Source organism: Siniperca chuatsi, linkage group LG6 (assembly GCF_020085105.1).
Source record: "Siniperca chuatsi isolate FFG_IHB_CAS linkage group LG6, ASM2008510v1, whole genome shotgun sequence".
NCBI classification, from domain to species: Eukaryota; Metazoa; Chordata; class Actinopteri; order Centrarchiformes; family Sinipercidae; genus Siniperca; species Siniperca chuatsi.
This window is the reverse complement of record NC_058047.1, coordinates 22494883-22508159: the sequence shown is the minus strand read 5'-3', so window position 1 is coordinate 22508159 and position 13277 is coordinate 22494883.

Below are 13277 nucleotides of genomic sequence, written 5' to 3'. Positions count from 1 at the left end.
GATCAAGCACTCGACAAGCGGACCATGTTCCGCTGACAGAGCGCAAGACTCCGGCTAGATGAAAGGAGGAGGACTCTGTGTTTACATCAGTGATGCTTGGTGCTCAAACGCAGGCAAAGTGGACGGAAACTGTCTCCCAAATGTCGAGAGCTTTTATGTGAAGATGAAAACCATATTATCATCACTATCTCTGTCTGCTGTTTACATTCCACCAGATGCAAATTCAAAAAATGCACTGCAGAATTATTTCCTGGGTGTATAAGTGTAGGCTATGTATATAAATAACTGTATATGTTGTTTTATTTATTTTATATGTTATCCTATTTTAATATGAATTGAATTAGCTGTTGTGTTCTATGTGTGTAGCATGAGGGGACTACAAACACGTCGTTGTACAACCTTTTGTTGTAAAATGATAAATAAATTACCTTGTACCTTGTACTAGGCATTGAATCAAATTTCCACTGTGTATTAATTTCTTTGTGCTACTGAGTCACTCCTTATATTCATGGTTCACTTACACAGTAGCCTACTCTTACTACTGATGTGTTTGCAGGATTTTTAAGATGAATCCTGTTGTAAATGATGACTTACTGTGATCATCTCATGTCTGTTCAGTGGAAACCTTTACAGCTTGCTCATTTGAGGTTCAGACTCCCTTATTATTACAAATGAATCAAGAACATTGAAACATAAGGCACCTGACCTAACGGGCAACTTCTCACTGCTGACTCGTCCAGATCAGTTGCTGACTTTGATAAAGGTGGTTCACTATTTATTTGTTTTTTGGCATTTAAACCTGGGCTCTCTGACAAATAAGTGTCCTCAAAGCGTGAAGTTTTTGTAGACTCCCTGAGCTTTCCTTTAGTACCACTATCAGTCCAAATCAATATATCAACAACTAAAGAACAGGTTGCGTTGAAATGTACTCAGAAGTTACATGTTGGACCATTTCATACCATAGGATACTGCTAAACTTTCCTCTGGCGCCATCCTCAGGTCAAACATCTAAACTTCACTACTGGTAAGCTCTGGGAATGGCTAGATAGCAAGTGTGTTGTTTGTTCTGCCAGCACTAGAATCCTGCAATCACTGATTTTTTGGGCCAAATTGGGGCTGTGGACACAAGTTGTGAGCACAGCATTAACATATCATCACCTTTGAAGTTAATATGGCGAACAATTGTTAGCAACCAATTTTGGTTTTACAGCATAAATCCTGTAGCTATGGAGCACTGTTAGCTTAATTTGGATTCATGTTTTGGCTACCTGGACACCTGGAAGTAATATATTCACACTCTTTTAGCTCTGTTTTCTGTCTCTACCAATTTCTGAGAGATATATCTAGCTCTTTAGCTGCTAAATGCTCCACTATGTTAAGCAGCTAGTTGTTAACTGTGTCTGTCTGTTTCTGTCTACAGTGGGTTTTCAGAGCTTTTTAGCTGAAAACAGTTGCTGTGGCTGAAAAACGATGCCATGAGAGCGGGGAGAGTGAACCACAGCAGTAAAGTTGTGGACCAGACAGCTAAACAATGAGCTGAAACTCGCTATAAAGATCTGTAAAGCAGAGGGGAGCCTCTTTCACATACATTTTCTATTGTCCATAACAAGTCTAACTTCACCAATATACAGTATTTGCCACAGTCAGAAGGTTAGATAGGCCTGTGTTGTGGATAGTAACCTGTATGGTGTGCCCGGATTTGCATCACTTACCTAGAAGTGAATGTGCTGCAGCAGTTTGAAGGCCTGAGGGAAGAGATGCAGATAAAATGTAAAAATGACCATTCGCTGTTTTATGTGTTGTGCCATATTTCTTGGCTAGGACCAGTTTCCAGGCAACTCTAGAAAGAGGGCAGCAGCTTTTTCTTTTTACACTTCGGTTGTGTTAATTAGTGAGCTTAAGGTAGATTTTGTTGCCTTTGTACAGAGCCAGGCCAACTGTTTCCCCCCCGTTTCCAGTCTTTATGCTAAGCTAAGCTAACTAGTTGCTGGCTTCAGCTACATAAGTGTACATGAGTTTGGTATCAGCCTTCTCATCCAACTCTCAGCAAGAAATCAAATAAGTATATTTCCCAAAATGTCAAACTATTTCTTTAACATAAACTTAAATAATAAAAAAAAAAGAGTATTTGAGGGTGCTTCCATCCATATCAGATAAACCGTGTTAAGAATTGTAGTCCATTTGACAAATAATTCTATGGAAGCATAATGCATTTTACTTACAAGATAATTATCTCTGCATTAAGAGATAAGTTTTCATGAAAAAAAAACACATTTTGCTCTGTTTTCTGAATTAACTAAGATACCTCAAAATCCTGCAATCTGCTAGTGCTACATTCTTATATGAGTGCTCTGGTTAATACATGTATTCTTTATTTTGGAACAGTGACTTTAGGGCTTGTGTCCATATAGCGTTTTTCTCTCTCACTGCACAAGCCTTCGTCTGAGCGCTCCCCAGCACCCTGCCAGCTCTTTTCTGCCAGAGAAAAACAAGAGGCCTAGGCTATATGAACACACACCCTTATATGGTTGTTGCATGGACAAATCCAGTGCTTAATTTGTAAATCAGGAGATCCAGGAACACAGAGTTGGTGCTGCTCTGGCAAGTCAGGGGGAGAGAAAAAGTCAAGGAACGCATCAAAAATCCATGGAGCCTGGAGCACATTGGAGCTGGCTGTGGTGGGTAACTTTGTCTCATGGTGCGAGCAGAACCATCTGCAGCTCAATGCAACAAAGTCTAAGGAGCTGGTTGTAGACCTCACGAAGGCCAAGGCACCAGTGACCCCGGTTTCCATCCAGGGGTCAGCGTGGACATTGTAGAGGAGTACAAGTACCTCGGAGTACACATGGACAATAAACTGGACTGGGCTAAGAACACTCAAGCTCTTTACAGGAAGGGCCAGAGCCGCCTCTATTTTCTGAGGAGGCTGAGGTCCTTCAACATCTGCCGGACAATGCTGATATTGTGAAACTTAGAATGTTATAAAAAATTATGAAGACCATTTCTTTTTCAAATACATTTCATACATTTAATAAGTGAAAGAACACAAGACAAGACAAAAAAGCTACAATACAGTAAAAGGGTTAGAGTTGGGTGGGGGTAGGTGGGGGTTGGGAGTCTTGGGGAGGGGGATTGATGGGGTTGTGGGTGCAGGTTGAACGGGTGTGGCAGAGGAGGTCAGAGGTCAGAGGGAGTAGGAGTCCTTCCAGTTTTTTTAAAGACCTGGAGGAATCTTTTCCTCAGAGATATTTTCTTTGGTTTTTTCTGGACCTCCTCCATCTGATTTTCTAGATGCATTAGTCTCTCCATCAAGCTACCCCTGGATTTTATTCTTTCTCTCTCCTTCTCCTCGAGGGTCTTCTTGATTGTTCTAATAGACTCCAGGAGACAGGTCTTTTCGTCCTGCCACTGGTGTCTCTCATTTTCCAGGTCCTCCTGTGCCTGGCTCAATGCTGCCTTCATCCTGGAGGTTGCCTCCATCTGCTCTGCAAGGAGACGGGACCTGTCCTCCTCCCACTGGCATCTCTTGTTCTCCAGGTCCTTGTCTGCCTGGGCCAGTGCAGCCTTCACTTTGGAGGTTTCCTCTATTTGTTGGGCAAGGCATGTCTCTGCCTCCTTCCGCTTCTCTTTTTCAGTTTTGAGAGCTTCGTCTAGCTTTTCAATTTTAAGGACAGCATCCCTTTCCATATTCCCCTTTTTGGAAAGCTCATCCAAGAGGACCACCAACTCGTGGTTTGCCTTGGCCGTTTGATTTTCGAGCAGTTCTTTCAACTGCTCTACCTCATTGAGCAAGGCCACCTTTTCTCTCACCAGTGTGGATATCTTCTCCTCTTTTTGCCCATGAGCCAATGTAGCTCAAGCTCAGGGATCTGAATTAGACCCTGCTGGGTCGTCTCAAGGTAGATCTCCAACTCGTCACTGGTTTTCACATCAGCAGCAGGCTGTGGTCCCTCTGGTGTCACAGCAGGGCGTGGTCCCTCTGGTGTCACAGCAGGGCGTGGTCCCTCTGGTGTCACAGCAGGGTGTGGTCTCTCTGGTGTCACGGCAGGCTGTGGTTCTTTGGTTGTCACAGCAGGCTGTTGTCTCTTTGGGGTCACAGCAGGCTGTGGTCTCTCTGGTGTCACGGCAGGCTGTGGTTCTTTGGGCGTCACAGCAGGCTGTTGTCCTGGTGTCACAGCAGGCTGTGGTTCTTTGGTTGTCACAGCAGGCTGTGGTTTGGGTGTCACGGCAGGCTGTGGTCTCTCTGGTGTCACAGCAGGCTGTGGTCTCTCTGGTGTCACGGCAGGCTGTGGTTCTTTGGGCGTCACAGCAGGCTGTTGTCCTGGTGTCACAGCAGGCTGTGGTCCCTCTGGTGTCACAGTAGGCTGTGCACTCTCAGTTGTCACAGCAGGCTGTGGTTCAGTTGTAACTGCAGGCTGTGGTCTCTCTGGTGTCACAGCAGGCTGTGGTCTCTCTGGTGTCACAGCAGGCTGTGGTTCTTTGGGTGTCAAAGCAGGCTGTGGTCTCTCTGGTGTCACAGCAGGCTGTGGTCTCTCTGGTGTCACAGCAGGCTGTGGTTCTTTGGGTGTCAAAGCAGGCTGTGGTCTCTCTGGTGTCACAGCAGGCTGTGGTCTCTCTGGTGTCACAGCAGGCTGTGGTCCCTCTGGTGTCACAGCGGGCTGTGGTTCTTTGGGTGTCAAAGCAGGCTGTGGTCTCTCTGGTGTCACAGCAGGGTGTGGTCCCTCTGGTGTCACAGTAGGCTGTGGACTCTCAGTTGTCACAGCAGGCTGTGGTTCAGTTGTCACTGCAGGCTGTGGTTCAGTTGTAACTGCAGGCTGTGGTTCAGTTGTCACTGCAGGCTGTGGTCTCTCTGGTGTCACAGCAGGCTGTTGTCTCTCTGGTGTCACAGCAGGCTGTGGTTCTTTGGGTGTCAAAGCAGGCTGTGGTTTGGGTGTCACCCCGCCAGATGACACAGAAGGCTGTGTTCCAGATGTTACAACCAGCACTGGTTCAGGTGTTACAGCTCGTTGTGGCTCCACAGGTGCTATGGGAATCTGGGACTCCTCAGGTGTTGTCTGAGGGATCCTGGACAGCATCTTCTGAGTCCTCTGAGTTATCTTTTTCTTAAATTTAAACTCTCCTTTTACATTAGGGACCTTGTCCGCCTTCTGTCCCTGCTGAGTGTGCTTTTTTAATGACTCTCTCTGGAGTGGAGGAAAGTCTGTTTCATCGAACTGCAGGCAGTACACCAGCTTACCCACATCTTGGAGGTTTGCAGTCTTCCAAGGGTTTACCGGCTGAGGTTCTTCCTTTTCATCTGGCTGGCAGTCTGCTGCCTCGACAGATTGGGGTTTCTCCCTCTCGTCTTGGTTGCAGGCTGTTAGTTCCACAGACGGTTCAACAGTCTGGTCCTTTTCACTGTCCTGGTCTTCAAGCTCTGCAAACTTGTTTTGTGTGTGGACTACTGCAACTTCCTGATTCCAGGAATGCAGGATGACTTTCTTTTAAGCATGTTCCTGCCTTTTTTTACCTTTGTTTTTTCCACTTGTCTCAATACTGAAAATGTTTGTGGTCGCTCTGGTTCACTGAGTGTCTTCTTAGTCTGGTAACTGGACTGATCTGACTGCTGGAAGTTCTGAGGTTTTATGAGCACATATTCTAGAATGTTGTCTTTGATCACATCATTTGCAAAAAACAATAAAGTATTCTAAATTCTTTATTATTTTCTAATTAATTCATGTATATGTTATTTTTCATTTTGTTTCATTTATATCCTTCTTTCTTTTTCTTCTGGCAATAATGTGTCTTAAAAAGAATGAACTACCCAGTATGTGTCAGTGCAACAGACACAAAGACAGACTCAAAGTACTATTAAATTTGACATGTATATCTTATATATTGTTCCCAAATATTCCCATGTATTGAAATTCATCTGCCTTTTCAGTAGTACCCAGTTTTTTGTTTTGTTACACTCGCTTTTGTCTACCCAGTAATTCTCATTCCATCACACACACACCCATAAATATACAGTGTAACACAAATATACATTGATAGCTGTCACCATTGTCTACACTAAATATATATATTGCATAGAAGAAATTTTTTTCCTTTTTTCATACACTGAAAAAAGATGAGGAAGATGGATTAATGATGGGACACTCATCCTGTTAATGTGCATTATTAACAGACTTTGTGTTTTAGGTAGATTCATTTTTACATTTAAAAATAGCCTATAGTTATGTTATAGTAATGAAAACAAGGGCAGATACTGGCCTGCTGTTTTAGTGTTTTGAGTATCCCTTCAATATAAAGTGGAGGTCTTGCATATTCAGTCTATAGAGTTGAATGATTTCAACATATGATGATTTCAAGGTCTTTAACAAACGGTTATCAAGCCTTTTAGTTTTTTTCCCGTGGTTGATAAAAACAAGGTTTGCCTAAATAGTTACATAGAAGTAAACTGTTTTAAACTGTAAACTTGGCCGTTAGGAGCCACAGTCTAAACTTTGTTTGCTATTTGCTATAAGAGACATTTTATTTTTTTTATCTTCACTGTTGACACTTTTTAGCCCAAACTCTTTAGTTATGCTGCTGAAGTATAATATCTCAGCGATTAAAGACACATTCCATTTGTATCAAAAGCAAGAGCATCCACTGTTTGACCTTAAATAACTAACAACTGTTAATAAATAACCTTGAGGTTGCTTTATCTACAGGTGTAGTATCATTGTCCTGCTTCCAAAATGGGAGGACAACACCGTTCACCCACCATGGACGTGAACACTTTCATTCTCATCATTCAACACTGTTAAAGCTGCATTAGTTGATTATACTTCTATATGCACTCAGTTGCCATTTTATTAGGTACACCTAGCTAAAACTGATACAACAGTCCTGCAATAAATCCTACCTTCATGAAGGTCATAATGTTCAGTTTTTCTTATTTTGTCATTTTGGAGGCTGCATTTTGTGGTGAGAGAGAGACCTTTTCCATCAACATCCCGGATCAAGCACTCGACAAGCGGACCATGTTCCGCTGACAGAGCGCAAGACTCCGGCTAGATGAAAGGAGGAGGACTCTGTGTTTACATCAGTGATGCTTGGTGCTCAAACGCAGGCAAAGTGGACGGAAACTGTCTCCCAAATGTCGAGCTTTTTATGTGAAGATGAAAACCATATTATCATCACTATCTCTGTCTGCTGTTTACATTCCACCAGATGCAAATTCAAAAAATGCACTGCAGAATTATTTCCTGGGTGTATAAGTGTAGGCTATGTATATAAATAACTGTATATGTTGTTTTATTTATTTTATATGTTATCCTATTTTAATATGAATTGAATTAGCTGTTGTGTTCTATGTGTGTAGCATGAGGGGACTACAAACACGTCGTTGTACAACCTTTTGTTGTAAAATGATAAATAAATTACCTTGTACCTTGTACTAGGCATTGAATCAAATTTCCACTGTGTATTAATTTCTTTGTGCTACTGAGTCACTCCTTATATTCATGGTTCACTTACACAGTAGCCTACTCTTACTACTGATGTGTTTGCAGGATTTTTAAGATGAATCCTGTTGTAAATGATGACTTACTGTGATCATCTCATGTCTGTTCAGTGGAAACCTTTACAGCTTGCTCATTTGAGGTTCAGACTCCCTTATTATTACAAATGAATCAAGAACATTGAAACATAAGGCACCTGACCTAACGGGCAACTTCTCACTGCTGACTCGTCCAGATCAGTTGCTGACTTTGATAAAGGTGGTTCACTATTTATTTGTTTTTTGGCATTTAAACCTGGGCTCTCTGACAAATAAGTGTCCTCAAAGCGTGAAGTTTTGTAGACTCCTGAGCTTTCCTTTAGTACCACTATCAGTCCAAATCAATATATCAACAACTAAAGAACAGGTTGCGTTGAAATGTACTCAGAAGTTACATGTTGGACCATTTCATACCATAGGATACTGCTAAACTTTCCTCTGGCGCCATCCTCAGGTCAAACATCTAAACTTCACTACTGGTAAGCTCTGGGAATGGCTAGATAGCAAGTGTGTTGTTTGTTCTGCCAGCACTAGAATCCTGCAATCACTGATTTTTTGGGCCAAATTGGGGCTGTGGACACAAGTTGTGAGCACAGCATTAACATATCATCACCTTTGAAGTTAATATGGCGAACAATTGTTAGCAACCAATTTTGGTTTTACAGCATAAATCCTGTAGCTATGGAGCACTGTTAGCTTAATTTGGATTCATGTTTTGGCTACCTGGACACCTGGAAGTAATATATTCACACTCTTTTAGCTCTGTTTTCTGTCTCTACCAATTTCTGAGAGATATATCTAGCTCTTTAGCTGCTAAATGCTCCACTATGTTAAGCAGCTAGTTGTTAACTGTGTCTGTCTGTTTCTGTCTACAGTGGGTTTTCAGAGCTTTTTAGCTGAAAACAGTTGCTGTGGCTGAAAAACGATGCCATGAGAGCGGGGAGAGTGAACCACAGCAGTAAAGTTGTGGACCAGACAGCTAAACAATGAGCTGAAACTCGCTATAAAGATCTGTAAAGCAGAGGGGAGCCTCTTTCACATACATTTTCTATTGTCCATAACAAGTCTAACTTCACCAATATACAGTATTTGCCACAGTCAGAAGGTTAGATAGGCCTGTGTTGTGGATAGTAACCTGTATGGTGTGCCCGGATTTGCATCACTTACCTAGAAGTGAATGTGCTGCAGCAGTTTGAAGGCCTGAGGGAAGAGATGCAGATAAAATGTAAAAATGACCATTCGCTGTTTTATGTGTTGTGCCATATTTCTTGGCTAGGACCAGTTTCAGGCAACTCTAGAAAGAGGGCAGCAGCTTTTTCTTTTTACACTTCGGTTGTGTTAATTAGTGAGCTTAAGGTAGATTTTGTTGCCTTTGTACAGAGCCAGGCCAACTGTTTCCCCCCCGTTTCCAGTCTTTATGCTAAGCTAAGCTAACTAGTTGCTGGCTTCAGCTACATAAGTGTACATGAGTTTGGTATCAGCCTTCTCATCCAACTCTCAGCAAGAAATCAAATAAGTATATTTCCCAAAATGTCAAACTATTTCTTTAACATAAACTTAAATAATAAAAAAAGAGTATTTGAGGGTGCTTCCATCCATATCAGATAAACCGTGTTAAGAATTGTAGTCCATTTGACAAATAATTCTATGGAAGCATAATGCATTTTACTTACAAGATAATTATCTCTGCATTAAGAGATAAGTTTTCATGAAAAAAAACACATTTTGCTCTGTTTTCTGAATTAACTAAGATACCTCAAAATCCTGCAATCTGCTAGTGCTACATTCTTATATGAGTGCTCTGGTTAATACATGTATTCTTTATTTTGGAACAGTGACTTTAGGGCTTGTGTCCATATAGCGTTTTTCTCTCTCACTGCACAAGCCTTCGTCTGAGCGCTCCCCAGCACCCTGCCAGCTCTTTTCTGCCAGAGAAAAACAAGAGGCCTAGGCTATATGAACACACACCCTTATATGGTTGTTGCATGGACAAATCCAGTGCTTAATTTGTAAATCAGGAGATCCAGGAACACAGAGTTGGTGCTGCTCTGGCAAGTCAGGGGGAGAGAAAAAGTCAAGGAACGCATCAAAAATCCATGGAGCCTGGAGCACATTGGAGCTGGCTGTGGTGGGTAACTTTGTCTCATGGTGCGAGCAGAACCATCTGCAGCTCAATGCAACAAAGTCTAAGGAGCTGGTTGTAGACCTACGAAAGGCCAAGGCACCAGTGACCCCGGTTTCCATCCAGGGGGTCAGCGTGGACATTGTAGAGGAGTACAAGTACCTCGGAGTACACATGGACAATAAACTGGACTGGGCTAAGAACACTCAAGCTCTTTACAGGAAGGGCCAGAGCCGCCTCTATTTTCTGAGGAGGCTGAGGTCCTTCAACATCTGCCGGACAATGCTGATATTGTGAAACTTAGAATGTTATAAAAAAATTATGAAGACCATTTCTTTTTTCAAATACATTTCATACATTTAATAAGTGAAAGAACACAAGACAAGACAAAAAAAGCTACAATACAGTAAAAGGGTTAGAGTTGGGTGGGGGTAGGTGGGGGTTGGGAGTCTTGGGGAGGGGGATTGATGGGGTTGTGGGTGCAGGTTGAACGGGTGTGGCAGAGGAGGTCAGAGGTCAGAGGGAGTAGGAGTCCTTCCAGTTTTTTTAAAGACCTGGAGGAATCTTTTCCTCAGAGATATTTTCTTTGGTTTTTTCTGGACCTCCTCCATCTGATTTTCTAGATGCATTAGTCTCTCCATCAAGCTACCCCTGGATTTTATTCTTTCTCTCTCCTTCTCCTCGAGGGTCTTCTTGATTGTTCTAATAGACTCCAGGAGACAGGTCTTTTCGTCCTGCCACTGGTGTCTCTCATTTTCCAGGTCCTCCTGTGCCTGGCTCAATGCTGCCTTCATCCTGGAGGTTGCCTCCATCTGCTCTGCAAGGAGACGGGACCTGTCCTCCTCCCACTGGCATCTCTTGTTCTCCAGGTCCTTGTCTGCCTGGGCCAGTGCAGCCTTCACTTTGGAGGTTTCCTCTATTTGTTGGGCAAGGCATGTCTCTGCCTCCTTCCGCTTCTCTTTTTCAGTTTTGAGAGCTTCGTCTAGCTTTTCAATTTTAAGGACAGCATCCCTTTCCATATTCCCCTTTTTGGAAAGCTCATCCAAGAGGACCACCAACTCGTGGTTTGCCTTGGCCGTTTGATTTTCGAGCAGTTCTTTCAACTGCTCTACCTCATTGAGCAAGGCCACCTTTTCTCTCACCAGTGTGGATATCTTCTCCTCTTTTTTGCCCATGAGCCAATGTAGCTCAAGCTCAGGGATCTGAATTAGACCCTGCTGGGTCGTCTCAAGGTAGATCTCCAACTCGTCACTGGTTTTCACATCAGCAGCAGGCTGTGGTCCCTCTGGTGTCACAGCAGGGCGTGGTCCCTCTGGTGTCACAGCAGGGCGTGGTCCCTCTGGTGTCACAGCAGGGTGTGGTCTCTCTGGTGTCACGGCAGGCTGTGGTTCTTTGGTTGTCACAGCAGGCTGTTGTCTCTTTGGGGTCACAGCAGGCTGTGGTCTCTCTGGTGTCACGGCAGGCTGTGGTTCTTTGGGCGTCACAGCAGGCTGTTGTCCTGGTGTCACAGCAGGCTGTGGTTCTTTGGTTGTCACAGCAGGCTGTGGTTTGGGTGTCACGGCAGGCTGTGGTCTCTCTGGTGTCACAGCAGGCTGTGGTCTCTCTGGTGTCACGGCAGGCTGTGGTTCTTTGGGCGTCACAGCAGGCTGTTGTCCTGGTGTCACAGCAGGCTGTGGTCCTCTGGTGTCACAGTAGGCTGTGCACTCTCAGTTGTCACAGCAGGCTGTGGTTCAGTTGTAACTGCAGGCTGTGGTCTCTCTGGTGTCACAGCAGGCTGTGGTTAAAAAACCCTTTTTAAAAAAAGGGTTTTTTTTTTTTTAAATTAATTTTTTTAAAAAAATTTAATTAATAAAATTTTTTTTTTTTTTCCCCTTTGGGGGGTTTTGGATTTTTTTAAATTTAACCCCAAAAAACCCCCTTTCCCGAAAATTGTTTTTTAAAAACCCCTTCCCCTTTTTTAAAAATTTTTTTTTTTTTTTTGGGGGTTTTTTTCCCCAAAATTTTTTCCCTTTTTTTTTTTTTTAAAAAAAAAAAAAAAAAAAAGGGGGGGGGGGGGGGGGGGATTTTTTTTTGGGGGGCCTTTTCAGGGGTTTTTAAAAATTTTTTTAAAATTTTTTAAAATTTTTTTTTAAAAAAACCCTTTTTTTTTTGCCTTTTTCCCCTTTTTTTTTTTTTTCCCCTTTTTTTTTTCCCGGGCCCCCTTTTCCCTTTTTTTTTTTCCCTTTTTTTGGGAAAAACCCCCGCTTTTTTAACCCCTTTTTTTTGGGGGGGCCCCTTTTAATTCCCAAATTTTTTTCCAAAAGGGGGGCCCCCCCTTTTTTGGGGGGGGGGGCCCCAGCCAAGGGCCCTTTTGGGGTTTTTTGGCCGGGTGGTTTTTGGGGGGGGGTTTTTTGGGGGTTTTTTTTTGGTTTCCCAAATTTTTTCCCTTTTTTTGGGGGGGGGGGGTTTTTGGGCAGGCGGGCCTTTTTTTTTTGGGGGTTGGTTTTTTCCCAAGGCGGGGGGGGTTTTTTTTTCCCGGGCCTTTTGGGGGGAAGGGTTTCCCCTTGGGTTCAAAAGGGGGGGGTTTTTTTCCGGGGGGGTTTTTTCACAGCAGGGGTTTTTTTCCCAAAGGGGGTTTGGGTTTCCGGTTTGGGGGGCCCCCCGGCCTTTTTGGGGGGGGGGCCCCTTTCTTTTTGGGGGCCGGGTTTTGGGCCCGGGTGGCCCGGGGGGGGGGTTTTTGGGGGGTCTTTTGGGGGGGGGGTTTTTTGGGGGTGGGGGGGGGTTCCCGGGGGGGGGGGGCCCCTGGGTTAAATTTTTTTGGGTTCCCGGGCCGGGTTTTTTTTTTTTTGGTTTAAACCAGGGTTGGTTTCCCTTTTTAACAGGGGGGCCCTTTTTTGGGGGGTTTTTGGGGGGTTTTTGGGCCCCCGGGGTTTTGGAACTTGGGCCTTTTTTTTCCGGTGGTTTTGGGCCCCTTGGGAAATTTTGGGGTTTTTGGGTTCCGGGGGTTTTTTTTTCCCCCTTTTTTTTTTTTTCCCGGGGTTTTCCCCCTTTTTTAAAGGGCCTTTTTTTTCCAAACCAAATTTTCCCCCGGGGGGGGGGGGGGCCCCGGGTTTTTTTTTCCCGGGGAAAAATTTTTTTGGGTTTAAGTTTTTTTCCTTTTAATTCTGGGGGGTTTTTTTTTCCCCCCCCCTTTTTTTTTTTTCCCTTTTTTTTTTTCCCTTTTTTGGGTTTTTCCCCTTTCCCCCCCTTTTTTTTTTTTTTTTTGGGGAAAAAGGGTTTTTTCCCCCAAAAAAAAAGTTTTAAATTCTTTTAATTTTTTTTTTTTTTTTTTTTTTTTAATTTTTTTTTTTTTTAAAAAAGGGGTTTCCCCTTTCCCCCGGGTTTTTTGGGGTTTAATTTTTTGGGTTTTTTTTTGGCCTTTTCCCCGGGTTTTTTTTTTTTTTTTTTTTAAACCCCCTTTAAAAAAAAAAAAATTTTTTTTTTTTTTTTTTTTTTTTTTTTCCAAAAAAAGGGGTTGGGTTTTTGGGCCTTTTGGGGGCCCAAAAACTTTTTTTGGGTTTTAAAAAAAAAAATTTTTTTAAAAACCGGGAAAAACCCCTTTTTTTTTTTTTTTTTTAAAAAATTTTTTTTTTTTTTTGGGTTTTTTTTTTT